Source organism: Rousettus aegyptiacus, unplaced genomic scaffold (genome assembly GCF_014176215.1).
Source record: "Rousettus aegyptiacus isolate mRouAeg1 unplaced genomic scaffold, mRouAeg1.p scaffold_m13_p_10, whole genome shotgun sequence".
In the NCBI taxonomy this organism is placed as follows: domain Eukaryota; kingdom Metazoa; phylum Chordata; class Mammalia; order Chiroptera; family Pteropodidae; genus Rousettus; species Rousettus aegyptiacus.
In genome coordinates this window covers 75483391-75502239 of record NW_023416285.1, presented here as the reverse complement: position 1 = coordinate 75502239, position 18849 = coordinate 75483391, and the positions used below count along the sequence as shown (strand labels likewise).

Sequence of the window (18849 nt, the reverse complement as noted above, 5' to 3'; positions counted from 1 at the left end):
ATATATATAATGCCTTAGCATTATTAAAAAAAATTTTTTTTTGACCACGTGAATGTTCAGAAAAGGCATCAAGGAGCCCCAGAGTGCCACAAACAGCACCTTAAGAAACACTGGCTTAGAAGATACAAATTCTTGCTATAATGTACATCACAACATGTTCAGTCCTTCATATTTATATCTCATTCTACCCACTATTCTCCTGTATCTCCTTTCATAGTCTGTATTTGTTGCTAATATCCATTTATTCATCATTTAGCACAAATGCTTACTGCATGCTTATACATCTGGCATTAAAAACAGTGAAGGTATAATCTTTGTTTCCAAGATCTGAGGGTATATTGAGCAAAATAAAAACATAATTAAATAATTACATATATTTTATAGGTTTTATAATAGACAGGTATACACAGTGCTGCATAACACAGAAGGAAGTATTGCCAGACTACTGACTAAATATGCTTGACGCATGCTCTTTCCTCAAATTGGCTTGTTCTCCTGACTTACCCAAACTGAAAACTATCCCTATCCTTCAAATCCAAGGTCAAACATTTCTTTCCATGAGTTTCATCCTGATGCTAAAATCAACTTTAATTCTATGTTTTATCTGAACAACACTTTATGGAAATGTTCCATTACAATTTTTACTTTTCTCTATATAGAGAAAATTAAAGAAAGTTACTGAATAATGCATAAGAATATTAAAGTATTCTTGAGGCACTGAGGACAGTTTACTCTTAAAAAATGAGGGAGGTTGTACTATTTATCTTGTTTAGGTTGAGGCTTCCTAAGAACAACCAGGATATCAACATTAAATGGTATTTTCCAAAGTTTCTTCTGTTTAAAGAGTTGGGAAGGAAAGGGTTGTCATATAAAGAGCAACAAGGAAAGGAGGCCCAAACCAATCTAGACCCAATGGCCCTGGATGGCTGTTGTCACTAGAAGTGGGTACTTAGAGACACAACACTGGACATCTGTTCGTACCTGGCTTTTAGAAAAGAGGTTTGTTTCCCTTTGAAGATCCAAGATGGAAGACTGTCCTCACTTATAATTGGCCCAAATGGAAAATTTGAATTGGACTAATACTATTAGCAAAACAAAATAATATATTGGTTATAATTATTGGCTTTAGAACTAGACTGTGTAAGTTCTAATCACCCCCTTCCTAGCCTAGGAAAGTTGAGTAAAATATTTAATCTATTTGGGTTTTATTTTATTCATTCATGACATTGAAATAGCAATGCCTTCTTCATTGGAAAGAGCAAATTTATACACTGTCTAACCTTTAATAAGCATTACATAATTGGTATTGACAATGGAATAAAATTTATAAAAATAAACTCCATTGTTTTTATAGTTTTGTATTTCCAAAATCTAAAACAGTGATTCGAACATAACGCCAACCAATAATATTTATTAAATGGATAAATAGAAGAAGCAACAGTCAAAATTGGCAGGACATATTGTCAATAGCAACATCATTTTACTGAAAAATAAACTGCAGTTGCAAATCCACTGATCTGGGTCTCTCTGTGCTTGTGAAGTGGAGCTGAACCTTCACATTTGGATAGAAAATCTTTTTGGCCTTTGATGTATCTAGGAGATGGAGGAATTTTATGCAGAGATAATGGGTTTGCAGGAGTTTTGACATGTGGGCTCAAACCAGTATTCATTTCATTGGAATGAAATATATGAAGACTACACTTCATCTCTGTTTTGTGAAGCAGTTTTTATGTTTGGAGCTCCAAAATGATATTAAATCATATTTTATTATACTTGTATATGTCCACATCATGCACTAGCAAAACAAGTTGATGAGTTTAGATAAATCAAGACAAGTTTTAAGAATGAGATTTTACATGGGTTTTACTATTAGGCAGTGGAATGAGCTGCCTTTTAAAATAAGACATGTCTTTTAAAATAAGATATGGTTCAACTTTAATACTAAAAATTGATGTAGACTTTTAAAAACATTCTCTTTTGACTTTACCCTCTGTTTTCCCACAATATTGCAGAGAGATATGTAATATTAAATGCAAAAAAGAAAGAAAGGTTTTTTCATCCCCCCCTCAAAGTGCTGTAATTCATAAACATTGTCCTAAAGTATAGCGGTCCTTCCCCCCCCCCCCCAGAAAAACACTGAAATAAAAAAAAGAACCAAATTCATATTAGATTTGGAAAAGAAAAATATTACCCAATTCTATCATTGTCATCCATTCATGTTAACTTACATGTTCACTCATTTTTAACAATTAAATTCATAGTATACTTATTTCACTTAAAAATGTTACATCAGTCACATAATTGGAAATGAAAATAAAAATTAGGCCATATCTTGAAGAGAAGTATACAGTCTCAACCTGTCATGAAATGGTTCACAGTCAATTTCAAATAATTTATTTAAAATAATCAATATGTTTGACAGAATGGCATTCAAGGATTGTAAATCAAAATTAAGAAGAACATGTAGAAAAATTTTAAATGTGTATGACAGACAGATGATTTAAAATAGTGCTGTGAAGGTAGATGCTGAATGTGTGGGTAGAAAAAATTTCCAAAACCATTGTCCACATTAACTTTCAATATATCAACAAAAAGGAAAGTAGGCCTTTTATAAATACTAGAATGGTCTTGAAAATCTTCCTATGTAAACAGATGAAAAATCAAACTTAGAAAGAAGAGTCATAGAGTGTAAAAGTAATTCTGGATGGAATTGATTAAGAAAAGTGTGGGTTGGATACAAGGATAGAGTAAATTAACCTGAATTATTTAATATGTCAATAGATAGAACATTAAATTAGGATGATGGAACTGTGAATGATTTATCCTTTTTCTTTTAAATATATAACTTTGTTTATATTATTCAGCATCAACCTTCTCCTAGGAGAGGAAAAGAAAGGCCAATCTGTGAATTCTAGGAGAGGTGTCTGCTTTGCCTAGTACACAGAAATCTATACATAGAATCAACAAAAATAAAGAAATTGGTAAATTTATGTTTCAAACAAACAAACAAAGATCAGTCTCTATCTAGAACTTATACCAATAAAGTGAAGCTAAATACTTTTCCTGAAAGATAATTCAAAATAACTGCTATAAAGATACTAAGGTCAAGAGAATAATGTATGAATAAATTGAGAATTTCATCAGAGATAAACCATTTTTCAAAAGTACTAAAGAGAAATCAAGGAGCTAAAAAACACAATAACTGCAATGAAAAATTCCCTAGGAGATCAAAATCAGACTAGATCAAACGAATAAACAAAAAAGAGTAAGAAACTCAAATATAAGTCATTGGAAAGAGTTCAGTCAGGGGAACGAAAAGAAAATAAGAATAAAAAAGAATAGAGAGATTTTAAGGGACATAATTTAGAACAACATATGCATTATGGGAGTCCCAGCAGAAGAAGGTATAAAATACAGAATAATTGTAACTAGTAGAAAAAACACTGGGAAAAACTCAAATGCACATTGACAGAAAAATGAATGAGGTGATTGTATTACATTTATAAAAGGAAATGTTCTGCAACAATAAAAACAAATGTACAACACAAAAGGATCTTATAAAGATTATTTTAAAGGAAATACGCATTGCACAAAAAGGAGTAATTGCATCCTTTTAAAATTTTAAAACATGCGAAGCTACACAACATTTTCTTTTGACATCCCCTACGCCATTATAAATACAAAGAAAAGCAAGAAAACTAGAAATATAATCAAGTACAGCATTTCTCTCTAAAGTAGGAAACATATAATATACTTCAAAGATACAGGTAATATTTTGTTTCTTACATTGTATGGTATATATTTATAATCATTTTTATTCCTTATACATTTTTGCATGCATAAACTATTTAATAATAATACTTTTTAAATAGAAAATAAGAAAGTAGTGATATTTCCAATTGCTTTCCAATGGTTAGAACTCAGTCATATGTCTACACCCATCCACAAGAGATGCTTCAAATATAGTTTAATTTTGTACCCAAAATAGGAAATGGGTTTGCAGTTCCACCATTAGCCTCTATAAAAGTCTGTTCCTTTTATAAAATATCAATTTAATTATTTTCCACACATAGAACCCTCTCATTCTTTGCTCCCAAAAGACACATAAAGCCTTATCCTATTACTGCTCTCAGTTCAAACCCAGCCTCTTCAGGTGTTTTCTCCCCATCAGAAAAAAGAAGTTGAGTATCAATCAAAATAGAGAAGAAATCAAATCCTTCTCATATCTTCTATACCTTTCGAAAGGGAGCTATGGAATAATTCTCCTAGTTTAAGAGTCCACTTTCACACCTAAATTTCAAAAATTAATGGTTTGGCTTGTGAAAGCAGAATTTCCTTGATTTTCAGATTTTATATTTTGAGTTGAAATTACTTCTTAAAGAACAATTAGGTTCTGTTCTTTTTAAAAATCAATAGGTGATAAAAGTAGCTAATCTTTAAAATGAAGAGAAGATACAATTTGCAAAAGTGCATGTTGGGTTATGCTGAAAACAGCAAAATATGTTGAGATAAAATAAAATAAAAATCCTATCTATGTTCTCAGCTCTACCATGTAGAAAAAGAAAAACAAAATCTTTATAGCTTAGCATATGAGTTTTCTTAAAGAGAAATGAATCAAGACTTTTATGTGCCCCATTTCTTTCCATGAAAGTTCTATGAATCACAATGCTAGAATAAGCAACTGGGCCCATTCCTTCTGAATTTTGGGAATTTGTCAAGCATAAAGAAGATGAAGCAAGTCCATAGAATTTGTCTTTCCTGTGTGTATTTTTTTCCTGGCTTCTCATGTATTTACACATTTTCAAAACCTGAATTTCAAAAAAATAAAATAAAATCTAAAACAGATTGTAATCTTTAACATTTACTTGCTGTGCAATTCTGAGCCATTTAGGCAAGAGTCATTCACTACTTTTAATCTGAGTTATGTCTTCGAAAAACTTTGTCTCTGTTGTGACTCAGAAAGCAAAACTTCTTTTAAATTTCTAGACATTCAGTATTCTAATTTTCTAAAAATGGTCTAGAATATTTTCACAAAATTTCAATATTCTGCTTCTTAATTAGATTTACTCTGTTATTTGTGGAGATCACAGTGTATTTGTTCTTTATTTTTAATTATTTTTCAATTATATTCGACATACAATTATATTAGTTTCAGATGTACAGCATAGTGATTAGAAATTTATATATTTTACTAACATCACCCTAGTAAATATAGTACCCATTTGATACCATTATAGCTATTACAATATTGTTAACTATATTCCCTATGCTATACTTTACATCCCCATGACACTTTTGTAAATACCAATCTGTAATTCTTAATCCCTTTCCTTTTTATCTATCCCCCTAACTGCCTCCCATCTGACAGCCATTAAAATGTTCTCTGTCTCTGAGTTTGTTTCTATTTTGTTTGTTCATTTATTCTGTGTGCGTGCATATAATTTTATTTATATATATATATATATATAATTCCACACATAAATGAAATCATATGGTATTCGACTTTCTGTCTGACTAATTTTACTTAACATAATACCATCTAGGTCTTTCTATGTCGTTGCTGAGTAATATTTCATTGTATATATGAACCACTTTTTCTTGGTCCTATCATCTATTGATGGACACTTAGATTGTTTCCATGTCTTCGCTATTGTAAATAATGCTACAGTGAACATATGAATGTATATTTCTTTTCAAATTTGGATTTCTTTGAATAAATACTCGGAAGTGGAATTACAGCATCCTTCTTTGTCTCTTGTTATAACCTTTGTTTTAAAGTCTATTTTGTCTGGTATCATTATTGCTACCTCAGCTTTTTTGTTTGATTTCATTTTCATAAAATATATTTTTCCATCCCTTTACTTTCAGTCTGTTTGTGTCTTTCAATCTGAAGTGAACTTCTTGCAGACAGCATATGTAAGGGTCTTATTTTCTTATTCCTAAAACATTACCAAATTAAAATAACACTCAGAAATACAAGGAAAAGCAACAATGAAGACATTGAGCTAACATAAAACAAAAGATAAAAATGACTACAAGAAAACCTCGTATTTCAATAATTACCTAAAATGTAAATAGATGGACTTCAACAATAAAAAGGCACAGAGTAGCAGATTAGATCAAAAAACAAAACCCAACCATATCCTGCCTTCAAGACACACTCCACTGCAAGAACAAATATAGACTCAAAGTGAAAGGCTGAAAAACGGCGCTCCCAGCAAATGAATCTAGAGAAAAGTAGGTGTATTCATACTTATATCTGATGAAATAAACTTCAAGATAAAAAAGGTAATGGGAGACAATGGTGGACATCTCATAATGATAAAGGAAATCATACATTAAGAAGACCTAACACTTATCAATATAAGTGGTCCCGATCAGGGACCATAAAAATATATAAAGCAACTACTAAGAGACTAAAGGGAGAAACTGACAAAAAGACAATTATAGTAAGAGACCTAAATAACCCACTCTCAGTTATGAATAGATCATCTGATCAGAAAATCAATGATGCATTAAACCAATTGGATATAATCAACATTTACAGAGTTTTTCATTCCAAACCATCAGATTACACATTCTTCTCTAGTGCAAATGGAACATCCTCAAAGATGGATTATAGGTTGGGACACAGAGCTAGCCTTAACAAATTTAAGAATATCAAAATCATACCAAACATAGTCTCTGACCATAATGCTTTGAAACTATAAAAAAGAATCACATATATGTAGATAGATCAAGAGATACTTAGAAACAAATAAAAATGAATATACAAATAAAAACTTTGGAGAAACAACAAATGCAGTTATAAGAAGAAAGTTCATATTAATGTAGTTCTATCTCAAGAACAAGAAAGATTCCAAATAAATAACCTAACATTACATCTTTAAAAACTTGAAAAAGAAGAACAAATGAAGCCCTAAGTCAGCAGACAGAGGAAGTAAAAATTAGAACAGAATTAAATAAATTGAGAACAAAAGACAATAGAAAAACATTTATGCAAGGAAGAGCTGGTTCTTTGAGAAAATTAATAAAATTGACAAACTCCTGGCTAGACTCACTAAAGTAAAAAGAGAAAGGACACAAATAAACAAAATGAAAATGAAAGAAGTTATAGCAAATACCACTGAAATAGAAGAGATCAAATTTAATAACCTAGAAGAAATGAACATGCCTTTAAAATATACAACAGATCAACAGTATGGAAATTGAAACTATCAACAAAAACTTCCTCCAAAGTAGAAGTCCAGGAACAAATGGTTTCTGGAATTCTATTAATCATTCAAAGATAACTGAATATCTGAACTTCTTAAACTTTTCCAAAATATTGAAGAGGAGCCAATACTTCCTAACTTATTTTATGAGGCCAGCTTTACCCTGATACCAAAACCTGGTAAAGATAACTCAAGAAAACTATAGACCAATATCTCTCATGAATACAGATGTGAAAACCCTAACTAAGATACTAGCAAATTGAATACAACACACATTAAAAAGATTATACACCATAATCAAGTGGGCTTCATTTCAGGGCACAGGGAAGGTTTAACATATGTGTATATCAATTAATGTGATACACCACATAAACAGAATAAAAGATAAGAATCATATGATCATATCAATAGGTACCCCAAAAAAAGCATTTGACAAGATACATCATCCATTTATGATTAAAACACAAAAATAGGTATAGAAGGAAAGCACCTCAACATAATAAAGGCTATATATGAAAAATGCTCAGCTAACAGCATACATAATGATGAAAAACTAAAAATATTTTCTCTAAAATCAGGAATAAGACAAGACTGCTGGTTATCCCCACTATTATTCAGTATAATACTGAAAATCCTAACCAAATTGCAAGAGAAAGAAATAAAAAGCATCCAAATAGGGAATGAAAAAGTCAAATTATTTCTTTTTGCAGAAGACATGATTCTCTATACAGAAAACACTAAAGACTCCATTAAAAAACTATTAGAAATAACAAACAAATACAGCAAATTGTCAGGATAAAAAAAATCAATGCTCAAAAATCCATAGTGTTCTTATACTCTAATAACAAATTTTCAGAAAGAAAAGAATTCATTTTGCAATTGCAACAAAAAATATATAGTACCTAGGAAAACCTAATGAAACATGCAAAGAACATATACACTGAAAACTACAGCTATTATCAAAAGAACTTGGAGAAGACAGAAAGAAATGGAAAGATATTTTGTGTTCTTGGATTGGAAGAATCAACATAGTTAAAATGACCTTATTACTTAAAGCATTATACAGATTTAATGCAATACCCCTCAATATCCTAACAGTATTTTTTAAAGAAATAAAACGAAAAAATCATCAGATTCGTATGGAAGTGAAAAATTCCCCAAATGGCCAAAACAATTCTGAGAAAAAAGAATAAGCCTGGAGGAATCAATCATTCTGCTTGACTCCAAATTATACTACAAAGTGACAATAATCAAAACAGCATGGCATGGTATTGGCAGAAAACCAGAAACGCAGACCAGTGGAACAGTACTGAGAGGCCAGAAGTAAATCCCTACATATATGATCAAATAATTTTTGACGAAGGAGCCAAAAAACACAATGGAGAAAGAAAGCCTCTACAATATAGGTACTGGGAAAATTGCAAAGCCACATGCAAAGGAATAAAAATAGACTACTGTATATCACCATATGCCCAAATTAACTCAAAATGGAACAAGAACCTAAATATAAGACCTGAAACAATAAAATGCATAGAAGAAAACATAGGTGCTAAACTTATGAACCTGGGATTTAGAGAGGATTTTATGAATTTGACCTCAAAGCAAGAGAAGTAAAGAAAAAATCAGTGAATAGAACTATATTTAACTAAAGAGCCTCTGCACAGCAAAAGAAACCATCAAAAAATAGAAGCAACATTCCGAACGAGACAAGATATTTGCAAACACTTTCTTTAAGAAGGGCCTAATGTCTAAAATATTCAAAGAATTCATACAGCTCAACAGTAAAAAAAGAAACAAACAATCCAATTTAAAAAATGGGCAGAGGACCTGAACAAACACTTCTCCCAAGAAGACATACAAATAGCTAACAGACACATGAGAAGATTCTCAACTTCACTAACTATTAGGAAAATGCAGATCAAAACCATAATGAGATACCATCTCACACCTGTTAGAATGGTTATTATCAACAGGACAAATAATAACAAGTGTTGGAGAGGTTGTGGAGAAAAAGAAACCTTCATACACTGTGAGTATGTAAATTCGTAGTCACTATGGAAAAAAGTATGGAGGTTCCTCAAAAAACTAAGAATAGAATTCATGTGACTCCAGCAATCCCTCTTTTGGGTATTTACTCCAAAAAACTGAAAACATTTATTTTCAGTTTGTGACAATATAAATGGATCTTGAGATAATCATGCTAAATGAAATAAGTCTGACAGAAAAGTTGAAAACCATATGATTTGACAGAAAAGTTGAAAACCATATGATTTTACTCATTTGTGGAATATAAAACTGAAAGCAGCAAACAAACATGACAAACAGAGACTCATGAACATGAGCAGTGGATTAGTGATCACCAGAGGGAAGGGTGGGAAAGCAGATGTAGATAGTGTTAAATGTAGTCACGTTTGGTGACAGTATGAAATTTAATTTTGGGTGGTGAACACACAATGCAATATATATATGACATATTATTGAATTGTATACTTGAAACTTATTTGATTATTAACCAATGCCATCCCAATAATTTAAATAAAACAATTAAAGGAAAGAAAAACAGGAAATTCTGTCATTTTCATTCTCATCTGTCCTTCATTGATCCCATTATTAACCCCTAGTTTTCCACAAGCTAGTATTCAGCACTGTTGACAGATTTACATTTCTACTTTAAAGTCATTTCTAGACATACTATGCAAAAGAGATGTATACACTAGATACTCTCGTATGGCTTGACTCATTTTAATATTTACAAAAGTAACTTGTACTAACTTTTATAAGGCATATACCCTGAATTCTCAGTAGATTAGCACATATTGCTTAATTATGTCACAGTTTGATGTAGTTTAGCTAGGGTTGTCTTTATTTTAGGCTTTCTGGAATACATGGCCTAAAGGCTACCACATTAGGGCATAAGAAATAACTGAGAGGCATACCTTGCTCTTATCTATCTCTATTTAGAGGTAACACAGCACTTTCACTTATAGTTCATTGGCTAGAAATAGTCTTATCACTGAAAACTTCCTATAGCTGAAATAGGGAATCAATTACCTCGATATTTGGTGAGAACCCAATATTGTCTTTCACATTAACTTGGCATATCCCCCCGTGTTAGTATACATAAATATACCAATAAAGTTTTTAATCAAATAAAATTTGAATGCTGTTTTAAAAGTATAAACAGCATTCAAATGTGCATTGTTTTTGGTCCATAGATCATAAAATTTAAGTCATTAGACTATATTTTTACTGAGATAAAGTGATATAACTAAATAATTGTCCAGATTATTTCAGATCTTAAAACATTAATTATAATGAGAGAAGATAAAAAGAAAAAAATCTAAATTGAGTAATGTCTTCTAAATTGAGTATTATTATTCTCATTACTGTTCTAAAGGAAATTAGTAATCTGGCAGCTAAGGCACTCAATGGTATTGTGACTTTAAAAAAATAAGCTAAATAGTGTCTGACTGGATACATACAGTTTTAAAAAAAAACCTCACTTGTGCTCTTCATTATTTGTGATCAATAATGAAAGCACTGTAAGAACAAAGGAATTGTAGACACCTCCAATCTCATAAAAGCTTTTTCATCTACTCCCACACAATTCATGGCTATCTTGTTGACTTTTTCACAAGTCTTCACATTAAATAATGGTCTCATTGAAATTTTTTGTTTTCATTTAAATTCTGACCATAGTCTATGGCCATGCCATCCTGAACAAGCCCGATCCCATATGGTCTAGGAAGCTAAGCAGTGTCGGGCCTGGTTAGTTCTTGGATAGGAGACCACCTAGGAAGACCAGGTTCTGTAGGCATAAAACATAATAAAAAATAAGGGACTGTAATCTGACAAGGTCCCTGCAATCTGTGAGGTCAACCAAAGCTTGTTTTGCCTAAAAAAAAAAAATTAAATTAAAAAATTTAAAAATTTTTCTGATCATAAAATGTTGATTCTTTTCCTCTGAAATGCTTCTGCTAAATGTTATTGACTGAAGCATCTTGTCTTTCTGCATCATTGAAAATATTACAAACTGCCATTATAATATTTAGTAAATATTATTTGAGATAGACAAATTACAAAGTATGGACTGCACTGTATCTATTGCAAAATATGACAATATTTTTTGAAATTTACTTATTGCATATTGGTTTATATCTGATATTTTTGATAATTGCTAGAAAAATCCCATTATCAAATTTACACAATTGATTTAAAATTGATCAGAAGTAATTAATGCTTACTCATTATTATTTTAAATGACATCAAAGGACACAGAATTTATCCAAGTTTTATCCATTTGTTAATAATTGCTGCTAATTAGGTGAAAAATATGTTTTTGCTGAGATTGACATTATTCCATAGAAACCCAACTCAGCACTGACTGTGGAACAGCTTTGAGGCACTACTTTCATCAATGACATCACAATGCACATGAGACGAGTTTCAAAGAATGTACAGGTAATCACAAGCTACAATTTTGGCAATTCCCATGTTGATATTTTGAGGATTAGATGACTCAGGAATTGTTTTTCTTTCCCTTCCAAAGGCTCTTTTGAAAGTTAATGGATTCTATTTAGTGTGGCTGACACAGATCTTCACATATATTGAAATATTATTTTAGATTTAGGAACATATCTAACACCGCCATTGTTTGATCACAAGGAGTGTACCACTGTCTTTCTTTTATATAACTATCAAATTCTTTCGGCTCCAGGATCTAAATTCTAAAGACAAGGACAATGCCTGGAATATATATTTATTGAACAAATAAAAACAGATTAAAATCACTTATGTGTTATGATATACAGGTTAATAACCTAGTCATATCTCATTCAGAGATCTTCACAATAATTGCAATTCTCATAACTATACTAATTTCAGGTAATGGTAAATGACAAAATATAGATGGTATTGCTTGGAATAATACATTGAAACTTATTAGCCATTAACACATTAACTTGAATTAGCTGATCTCTTTTAGGATACAAATGAAATATGACTTAAAACCATTTTGAATTAGTGGAAAGGAAAGTTTCCAAAACATACATGAAAAAGAAAAATAAAGCTTAATAGAATCTCATAATTGGAGAGCTTGGAAAATTAGCAACTTATATGAAATAAGTAAAATGAATACACATGGAAGCTGGAGATACACTAAGGAAAAATATCTTACTACATAATTTTATACAGTATTTTCACAGTGTTGTTTCCACTAGAAGTTTAAATGTAAACTAACAAACTTTATGTATCCAGGTAGAACCAGGCAAAATGATATTAGGTAATCATTGTGAGCTAAGGGAGCTTAGTTAAAGCTAAAGATAGTTCGTCAGTAGGAAAAAAAAGCTGAAAAAAAATTTCTTTCTTAGTTTAAATAATCAATTAATCAATGCATTTTATGATTGGTTTCTAAATATTGGCAACAAAATTTTTGTAGAACGCTTCCAACCATTTTTCCACTAAAGATAAAACTATTTTAGCAGAGACTACTGGCCTATGCCAATTTAAATGTGAGCTCCATGTGAATGGAATGAGGGATTAGGCAGTGGCCCTTGGATATCTTGTTAAAACACATGATGTACCTACCCCACAATCAAGGTTTCTGATTTAGTAGGTTTTAAGATGGGGCCCAAGAATTTGAACTTCAACAAGTTCTAGGTTCTGCTGCTGCTGCTGCTCTTGTGGTCCACTGACGTAAATTTTCCCGACTAGGTGAAAATTATTAGTATGACAACTAGTGGAGATAATTGTATATTTGATAGCAAAAATTAAAAATTACTGGCTTGTTTTCTTTCTTGCTGTTGTCATTGATTTTTAACCATAAGAACTGAGTTACCAAATTAAGGATTTGCACATTATATAACAGCTATTCTCTATTTAATTTTGTTATGTGTGTTTAAGGAGAAGCTGAATAATAGTTTTAAACAGAGCTACTTCAAATGTATATCTATTATCGGCTATGAAATTATAATAGGATAATCACAGTGGAATGAAAATGTCAGAATCAATACATGGTTGTCTATTGTTCTTTGAGATACATTTTGGATTAGTGACCACATAGAGAGCATTACTTTTAAAAAAAGAAACCTGTCATCAACAAGATGGATTACAATAGCTCCACAGGAGGAAGTGCCACCGGCTATATCAATGATCCATATAATAAAAATCTGTAGCTTTTTGTGTCAATGAGCTACATTGAGTGGTTTATTCGTATACCTAAAGGCTTTGAAATTATGTATATTTTCTTTTTTTACTTTTAGATCCAGGAAGAAAATAATTATTATCAAAGCAGTGCACTAAAACCATAAATTAAACTGCTCTACAAATAAGTTCAGTCATCATTTAAATTACTAATGTTTTTGAAGCAGTAGAATATGGCTGGATTTATTTATTTGAAAGATGATAGACTTGAATAAAGTATGTTATGAATATTCTTAGTCTTACGAGTTTAATGTCATGGAGAGCAACTATGACATACTCTTATCTAATGTTCCCTGGGGTCATTATCAAACACATAGACACGGGGTTAGCTGGGCCACTGGTCTGACCCTTCTGTTATTCTACAGCTATTTAGGAGAATGTTTTATGAACAGTACAGATATTGAAGCTAAACTTTATTTCTCGTTATATGGTTTAAATAAATTTAAAGATATATTCTTTAGCAAGATCCCTTGTAACACAGCAATCTTGTGAGACAGACAAAGCAATCTGATGACTAAAGCAAATATCACTTTCTGAGAGAGTGAAAGTTTCTAATTGAATTACCATAAAACTGACCACCACTACCCAATGCAAAAATAAAAAATTATGAACAATTGTAGTACTTTATGTCTTCCATCTCTACTAGCAATTTGGAATTATCATGGCAATTAAGGGACATTAAGAACAGCTCTAGATCATCCTTTTCCATGTTAGAGGTCATTCTTGAATAACTTTATTTTTCTCTAATTGTTCTTTCCAACATGGCCAATATTGCTCATAAGGAAAGTCAAGACTATAAACCACAAGTCCTAGCACCTTGTTTTGGCCCTTGTGCCTGGCGCCTCTTGGTTGTTCATTTAAACATGCATTTTCTCATCAATAACAAGGTTAGTAATATCCATATTATACAACATAGTTATTATCGATATTTGCATTGACAATGGGTTAATGGGAAATGAAATGAATTCACTCCAGCACTGCAAATATATCATAAAAATTGCCAGGGATAAAAGAATGAAAAATCACGGTGTATGGCTTTAAGGACCATTATTGTCTAGCATGGAAACAGGCACAAAAATCAAATATTACATATAAAATTATAAGTATAATGAAAATAGTAAGGATAATGGAAGCATATGATAATACGTATTTTGTTTGCATGGTCCAGGTGAGTATGAATTCAGAGAAAATGAAAGTGTTAATTTTTTAATACAAATGTAAGGCATTTCATGACTGTCTTGTAATATGCTTATTTCATAATACCCATGATATAAACAGCCTTATCAGTGTTTTACATTAACATATACCTTATATTGATTTCTCAAATGTATTTTAAATACTTTCTCAGAATCTAGGTGTCATTGGTTAGACATTTATACTGTATTTGAAACTAATTATATCAAATAAAAAGAATCTAGGTATTATGCATGAAACTGCTCTAAAATACCTATAGTGAAGCAAATGTAAGTTATTCCAAAGGAAGCTTCTTACCATAGGAAGAAAGAGAATAAAGAAGTAAAATGTATATCATTTATATGGCAATAATTGCTATAGTTAAATAAATAGCATGAAAAGGAAATAGGAAGTAATTTCAAATAGGATAGTTTGGGAATGAAATATTTACATTATTACCTAAAAAAAAAAAAATGAAGTGAGCTATGAGAATATCAGATAGAAAAGGGTTCCGGGCAGAGAGAAAAACAAAGGTGAAGGCTAGGATGCAGAAGCCTGCCTTGTATATTGAATAAACAGTACAAAGACCAATGTAACTGTAGGAAACAAGAAGAATGAGAATGCCAAGAGATACTATCAGAAAGTTATCTGTGTGTGTAGGGTTAGAGGTCATGTAGGGAACACCTTTTTACTCTGGGTAACTGGGGAGTTAATAGAGTGTTTTGAACAAAGAAGTTTTATCTCTGTACTAAGTTGATTCTATTGCCAACTACTTTGAAAACGTACTATGGAGAGTGAGGCAAGTTGTGTGTGTGAGAGAGGTGGTCACAATAAGGAATTTTAGAAATCTATTACAATATTTCAAGTAAAAGTAAGTGGCTTAGACCAGAGTAGTTTTCGTAATAGAGATGGTAGGAAGTGAGTAGTTTCGGTAGTGCACAGCTCTGACTTCAAGCATAGTACACTGTGGCCTGTCACTAGAGCAGAGCCTGTATCTAGTATGTCTATCTTGTATAATATAGCAGGAAACTATCAGATTATTAAGTAAGTATAGTAAACCCATCAATCAAAATCAATTATAAGTATACCACAGAACTGAAAACATCGGACTCTTTGTTTAATTAGCATTTGTCCCATTGTGCTGTGGCTTGGAAGGATCAAAAAAATTGCCCATGGTTATAAAAACACACAAAAGTAAATAGAATATTGTAATGAATCTCCATGTACTTATCACACAGCTTCAACAAATATCACTTTATAATTATTCTGCTTCGTTTTTCTGCTTCTTTCTACCCTCACTCACTCCCTAATGCACTACCTATGAACAAATACACCTGAAATTTTTCTTTAATATTTTCAAACAATTTCAAATTTATAGAAAAGTCACAGAAGTTTAAATAACTTTTTTTCTTAATCATCCAAGATCAGATTGCCAACATGATATCTCAGTAAGCATAGATACTTCGGTGCTCATCTTCCACAAATAACACTTTTCTACATAGCCGCAACATAATTATCACTATCAGGAAATAAGCATAAGTCTTTCAGTAACATCCAATCTAAACCTTCTTCAAGTTTTATCTAATTTCCCAACCTCATCCTTAATTGTAAAAATTCTCACTCAGAATTGTTTATTACATGTACCTACAGGTCACGTCTTCCCAATCTCTTTCCATGAGGAACAGTTTCTCAATGCTTTCTTAATTTTCATAAAGATTACGGACCAGATACCTTGCAGAATGTCCCCCAATATTGATCTTTTTCAGGTTTCCTCATGTGTAGATTCAGGCTATGCACTCAGGCAGAAATATTGCAGAAGTGATGTGGTGTTCTTTTATTTCATGTAGTTTAGCTTTGTCCCATTATAGGTAATGTTAATTTAGCCTCCCTGGTGTTCCTAATACACTTCCCCTTTTCATTCAATAAGCATTTTATGGACACATACTTTAAGAACATGTGGACATCTTACCAGAATCAATTACTAATCCAATTTCATTATTAATTTTACATCTATTAGTTGGCATTATACTTTAAGAAAAAGCTTTCTTTTTTTCCTGCTTTTTTAAACAATCTATGGGCATGCCTCCTTTAATTGCACCTTGCTTTATTAAGCTTCACAGATGTGGCATTTTTTACAACTTGTAGCCAAGATCCTGTACAAACAAAAGGATTACAACTCCCTTTATTGAGATACTTCCTTTATTGTGCTGATCTGGAACTGAACTCACAATATATCTGAGGTACACCTGTATTTAATATCAGTATGAACTGATGGGTTACTATTTTACTCACTAGGTTATAATCTGTCGCTACCATTATTTATTTTAATTCCAAATCATCCTAGATTTAGCCAATAAGGGCCTCTTCAAGTTAGCTTATGTATTATTTTGACATATCTCCAGCATTCTTGGAAAACTTCTTTATTTTCAGGAAGAAGATGATAGTGCAGGTTCATCTTGTATATAGCTTGCCTCAGAGGTAGAATGATCCATTTCTAAGGAGCCTGGTTTCTTTTTAATAAAAAATGATATTCAAAAGCAAAATCACAGGTATGAAATATACACATTGATGTGTTGCCTAATGGCAGAAATACCAACATTCACTGCATTTCACACAAGAGCAATTGTCTAAGAATGCACCCCAGTTAAAAGTATACTTAGCCATAGACTGTCAGAGATCCAGGTCTTTTGTAAATGTGTTTTCTGTAGCTCACATTAAAATCCCATAGAAGTATAAGTTAAAAATATTTTAAAAACCTAAGTCTTGATAGCTATTCCATGTGACCCTAAATAGCTAGCATATTATTTTCAATTATTTATTTATTTATTTTTATTTTTAAATACAGTTTACATTTAATATTATTTTGTATTAGCTTCAGGTGTACAACATATCAGTTAGACATTTGCATAATTTACAAAGTAATCCACCTAGTTAGTCTAGTACCCATCTGGCACTATATACTGTTATTACAATATTATTGACTGTATACTTTACATCCCTGTGACTATTTTGTAACTACCAATCCGTACTTCTTAATCCCTTCACCTTTTTTACCCAGTGCCCTAACCCCCTACCATTTAGCAGCCACACTGTTATCTGTATCTATGAGTCCATTTATGTTTTATTTTTTATTTATTCTGCTCTTTAGATTCTACATACAAGTGAGATCACATGGTATTTGTCTATCTCTGTTTGACTTATTTTATTTAGCATGATACTTGCTAGGTCTACTCAATTTAATGAGATTTGTTGATCGAATGAGAATATTTATAGCACTAAAAGAAAGACTATTTACATAGTAATATAAATTGAGTCATTATTATACACTCAAGAATTAAAGACCTTGTCCATAATAGTGCTCTGTATTTATATTGAGCTTAGATTTGTTTTTTAAAATGCATCCTTTTGTGGCTCATAGTACACTTTTGATCAAATTTATCTCTTCCTCCAAGAATCATGTAAAAAATAGTTTTATAATAAAATAACTTTAGAGCTAAGGTACACAGTATTGGCAGATGTTTTATTCTCAGTTATTAGTCTCAAAGCTTATTTAGGTCATATATTTGTGTGGAGATTTTCATTTGTTTGTGTTTTTGTTTCCTTATAGAAAATAAAAGTGACTTCATTCCTTCCAGAGTATTCTATATAAAGTCTGATGAGAGTCAGAGAGTAGTTTAATCCAATTGTCTATACTCATGAGCTCTATTTTCTAGTATCTCTTGTATTCTATGTGATATCACCTCACCCCACACATTCCCTGAGGCTACTCTCACTAAAGTTGCAGTCTCACAACCTGACTGGTACCCACTGGACGTGGCTTGTTTCAGCTGTGTAGAACATTCTTTAGTGTAGGAACCTATCCACCTGCACTCTTCTGTGGTTGGTAATCTCTATCCCTTCTCCCATGTTTTCCCATGTGGCCACTGAGTGTTTCAGTTCCACAGGCTTCTATTCTTTTTTCTGTCTCTTCCCTGTCTCCAGCTTTCCTGAATGCCTTTATCTAACTCACACAGACTGGTACCACATATATGCTGGAATCTCTGTCCTGAGGCCTACACAAATATATCCAGTCTTATTGGGCATATTTAAGAAGGTATGAGTCTCTTGAGAGCCAGAACCATGTCTAATTGATCTTTTGTATCTTCAGCACAAATTAGAGTGCACACATTGTAAATGTTTATGAACATTCTACATGAATACTCAAAGTCCTCTTTTCCCCAAGAACCTAGTCAACTTCCAGTGTTCCTTACCTTAGTAAATC

At 31.7% G+C, this 18849-nt stretch overlaps 1 pseudogene; it reads left to right on the top strand.

Moving 5' to 3' along the window:
* Positions 1-10912: 10912 nt before the first annotated feature.
* On the top strand, positions 10913-11031 carry LOC118609236 (annotated as a pseudogene).
* Positions 11032-18849: the final 7818 nt, after the last annotated feature.